This window comes from Mus musculus, chromosome 6, assembly GCF_000001635.26.
Source record: "Mus musculus strain C57BL/6J chromosome 6, GRCm38.p6 C57BL/6J".
NCBI lineage: Eukaryota > Metazoa > Chordata > Mammalia > Rodentia > Muridae > Mus > Mus musculus.
The window spans coordinates 89,239,418-89,244,347 of record NC_000072.6 but is presented as its reverse complement, the minus strand read 5'-3'; the positions used below and the strand labels follow the sequence as shown (position 1 = coordinate 89,244,347).

General features: G+C 51.1%; 1 annotated feature.

The window, feature by feature from the left end:
• Positions 429–3,003: an enhancer, noted in NCBI's record as "VISTA enhancer mm1516". NCBI's record gives its function as "enhancer in: midbrain (mesencephalon)[5/11] | facial mesenchyme[8/11]" and the evidence as "EXISTENCE:transgenic organism evidence [ECO:0001131][PMID:17130149]".

The window sequence follows — 4,930 nt, the reverse complement described above, 5'->3', positions numbered from 1 at the left end:
ACTGTGATAAACCAGGGGAAAGCAGAGCAGGAGACCGTGTGTAAAAGGGCACAGGTCTAGAGGCTCAGGGATGGAGATAAGAACAGAGGTACAATGGATGCTAGGGGGAGGTGGGGCTCTTAGCACTTCTGGATCCTCTGCTGTGGGTCAGAGATTTCCAGAATGCATTGTACCTTTCCAGGGTCTGGGAAGTTATGCTGGCTATCTCCCACTCTCTTAACTGACAGTTCCTGCATTCTGTCCCCAGGGCTGAGAAGGAAGAAGGCAGATTCTGGGTGGCAGCTGGTAGCTGTGGCCTCGGGGACACCATTTCCTTCGGGGAGCACACCTTTGCTCCTCAGGGTCCCACCTAGTGACCCAGTGAGTAGTGACAAGTAGGTTCTCCTTTTCAAAGGAACATGAAGGTCTATAATGTGTTCAGTATTTAGATTGTGACAAGGGTCCCTGCCACACAGGCTGGCTTACAGTCAATCAGGGTCTCCTGCAGCCAGAGGCCAATGGTCTGTGAACAAGACTGTCCCCAAGGGAGATGAGGATTGAGTCAACAGGGATTCGACCTCAAGGGTACCTCTGAAGAGGATATAGAATTGAGTGACCAGGAGGCAGTACTGAGACAGGAACCCGAAAGGAGTGAATGTGGCTGCAGAAGAGTTGGGGTGAGTGCCTGCCATCTGTGGGTGTGACTTACTATGCTGAGCTCCATCCTAGACTAATTCTGGCTCACTCCGACCAGTTCAGGCCTTGTCCGGAGCTAAAATGATGGACTCAGATATTGTGTCCTGCTAGCTGCCTCACCTGCTGAGGATTCCAGTCAAGTTTCAGAGCTACTGTGAGCCGTTTTCTTCTTGCAGCTTGTATGGCAGCAGTGACCACCCAACAGGCTGCTGCATGAGGGGCAATCCATCACCTATAGCCCACAGCATGGACAGTGGCTGCTGGTAAGTGTCTTGCTTGGCCCTTCCTGGCTCTGCAACATGGACAAGTCTTTTGCCACCTGAGAGCCCCAATTGTGGGGACAGAGTTTTCCAGAGCATGATGCTGAGAAGACACAAAGGAACTGATGGTGTGCTCAGGGAACAGGTGCTGTGTCCCTGGACTTCAGGTTGTCTGGTGCCTTAACTGGAGTCGGACCCTGAGCACTGGCTGATTGAGGCACTCCTCGTCCCTTGGGCTGATGTTTCCTGCTGCCCTGTGGCATGGGTCCCTGGGAATCTCTTAGGACCTGATGTTCATTCGGAGGAACGCCCCTGAGTAGACATCTGCAAGCGTGCGGTGGTAGGAGAGTGTAGAGGGGAGTGAGGTGTGAGGCCCACTCTTTTTTCCTGTTAATAGCGCGTGCAAAAGCCTCTTCTCCATCGGATTCAATTTATTCCCATCTGGGCCCTGCTGTCTCCATCAATTCAGCTAATAAAGAGAGGTGGACGTCTGTGACCCAGGCCACTGCAGAGGCCTCTTCCAAGCTAATTAACCGGCCCGAACAATCCCTTTTAATATCTCTGTACTTAATGCCTTAAAAGGGAAGACTGAACTGGGGGAGGGGGAGGGGCTGGGTGGGATGTAGAGAGGCTGCAGCAGCTGGCTAAAGAAAATATGAGGGCAGGTCTCTATCCTGAGGGAAATTCTGCTTTGTGACAGGTGGACAGATCCGGGATCACCAGGGGATAGATTGTACCCTGGCTGGGGTAGTCTCTATCTTGGATTGGTCTTGATGGAGTATCTAGCTCCTTCTCTTGAGCCAGCCTCAGCCCAGGCTGGGAGCAGGGCGCAGCCTGGGGATGGGGGAGGGGAGAGGTGTGGAGCTGTCCACCCAGCCGTGCTGAAAATGCTGATATTGCAGTCTCCAGGGGCATCAGTCACTAGCTAACCCTGCAGTTTCTGACCCTCTGCATGTTTTGAACTTTCAAACGTGCCCTTTACCTTCCCGAGAACCTTTCCCAAGCCCGGCAGTGCACCTCCTGGTGGCCTTGGAGCATAAGAAGGGAGGGTACTGTAGCTATTCCCTGTTCCCTGGAGAGAATGGTCTTCTGCAAACAAGACCTTGGGAAGACAAGGCTGTAATTACAGCAATCATTTCCAGGCTGATGGCAGGTGTGGGAGGAGATGAGGGGAGGGAGCTCACTGCAGGTTGGGTGGGGTCAGCACACAGGCCATTAGGACCAGGCTGGCCATTCACACAACAAGGTTCAGATGGCTAGACCTGCCCTTACACACCCACATACTACTCATGGCCTGAAGAGTAATGGGGACCAGACAGATGGGATCCAGCTCCTGGGTGGGGGCTGCTGGCCCACTTGTTGTGTAAGATATCTCCTTATTATCTGGGAATTCTGGGACATGCAGGATTTCAGGCCAAGCTTCAGCCCGCCCCTCCCTAGCTCTGTGGCTGTTGGCTTATCCCTCGGAGCATGCTTCTCTATTAGTTTTATACCCCGAGTTTCTCAGGGTGAGTGAGGTGCCAGGCTCAGAGCAGAGGCTCCATAGATATAAAAACGAGTCTTTACAACCCTAACTCGTATGTGGGTTGTTTTGTTTTGTTTTGTTTTGTATGAGAATGTCTCCTATAGATTCATGTACTTGAATGCTTGGTTCCCAGTTGGTGGAACTGTTTGAAAGGGATTGGGAGGTGTGGCTTTTTGGAGATGTGTCAGCTACTCCAGTGCCACATCTCACATCTGCCTGCTTGCTCCTATGTGCCCTACCATGGACTCATCCTTTAAAACTATAAGCCAACACCTAATAAACGCTCCTTCTATAAGTTGCCATGGTCATGGTGTCTTATCACAGCAGTAGAAGGGTAACTAAGACACTCATATGATTCACTAAAACTAAAAAAAAAAAAAAAATAATGTATACTATGCCCACATAAAACCGCTAAATTTCTTACCATTGGAGGACTTGTGAGCTCCTGACTACCCTTCATGCTCACTTTCCCCATCTTTCATTGGAGTGCCTTAACTCTTGCTGCTATGGAAACAACCTAATGCCAATGGGCTCTGCTCTCTCCTGTACTCACACAACCCTTGCCCCTCGTCGAAGGCAGAAAACCCTTCCCCCCCCCTTTTCTTAGTTCTCCCCATCTCTATGGATCTTTACCATCATTTCTTGCTCTTTGAGTTCTAATCACACAAAGGAAGCAATCAACCTCGTTTGGGGCTATGTGCAGCATGGGTCAGCCACCCTGCAGAAATCATGAGGAGCAAGAGACTATGTGTCAACAATTTTTGGAAAAGAGGTCTTTTCTGGGCAGAGGTCAGGTAGGGTGGATGAGTGGGGGTGTGTGAAGACAAGGAACAGCGTCATTCAAGGGGGATTAGGGTATTTATTGGGTGAAAGCCGGAGGCAATGGAAGGAACAGGTTTCCATGTGGAAGCTGTGCCTTAGCAATTGCTGATTAGACAGATGGACTGAGATAAGGAGAGCGTTCTTTCTTAGTCATATTCTTTGATACCAGGAGCTTTACTATCGCCAGAGAGAAGAAGGCTCTCTTCAGTGTAGCCAGAGTTTAGAAACAACACACAGGGCCACAGCTTTCCTACATAGACCACCTCATCTACACTCTTACACCCAGCACTTCCTCCACTGGGTTCCTGGATTCCCACCACCTGAATAACCCAGTGTCCGAAATCATCAGGCAGAGATGGCCCCTGTTCTACTAGCCCCTTGCCCATCCCTGCTCATCCCCTCCCTGTCCTTTCTGCAGGTGCCACAGCCCTGCATATCCACATGCCCCACCCCCTACCTACCTGGTGCAGCCCTGTCCTTCTTTTGTGGCCCTAATGCTGTGAAGGAAAAGTGGGGCACGGCCATCTTTCCTTCAGTGGCAGTCCTCTGACCTGTGGCTCTCACCACACCTGAATAATAATGACAGCATATCGTGAAATGCTCACAGTTTTGAAGACACCCGAGGGTGCTTGTCAACCTCCTTCCTTGCCAGCCAGCCACCTCCTGTGGTTAGAGGAAGAAAGGCAGAGGAAGCCCACGCTGGGGTAGCAGTGACAGTCCACACCTCCCCTCCTGCTGGTACCTCCCCATTTCTTCTGGAAGGAGAGTGTTCCTATAGCAACCCAGTGAATAACAAACAGTAGCCACTCCTTTTCTCCAACAGGTGGATCCAGCTAGAATGGATGATGGATAAACAAGGGATGAAGAGGTTTGCTTTAGCCATAGCTACATCTGAAAGCAATCCAGGAAAAAAAAAAAATCACACGTGCTCAACTTTCTCCTAGCTCCTTACAGTGACTACTGGCTTTCTCTCAGGAATCTGTCTTATTGTTTGCTTGATGGACATTTCTGTTTCTCCTATGATACTCCCACACATATGCTCTTAGGTGCCAGTGTGGGCAGTCCTGGGTGATCTTTCCCTACCCCCCACGTAGAGCTGTGTACAGTCCTGCATCATCTTTCTCTACCCCCACATAGAGCCATGTACAGTTCCAAGTGATCTTTCTCTCCCCCCACGTAGAGCTCAATGGTCTCCTGGCTGATGATTTAACACTTGAGTGCTGTCATCAGGGGAGCTTGGTGGGCTCTGCTCCAGCTGCTGGGCACAGCTGCCTGGCTGGAGTTTCAGGGCCAGGTCTGACATGCCATGAGTGGCTTGCCAGATCCCAAGGAGGGCAGCCGAGGGCACAGCCAAGCCAGCAGGCCAGGCACCTCGGGTGGCGGGCAGCCAGGCCAGGCCAGAGCCGTTCCAGGCAGCCCACGGCCAGCTGCTTGTGGTTATATTTAGCCAGGGACAGCAGGACGCTGGGGCTCCCCAGGCCAAGGGACCATACGCTGCCTAAGTGGTCCTTGGCATTGGACATGTGAGATTGTTTTCCATTTTGAGGACATTATTTTAAAATGTTTCCATGAGGGGAAAGGGAAGAAGGGAAAGAAAGCTGATCTGGAAGAAGAGGTCTAAAAGAAATGCAGCAGCAACAACCGCAAA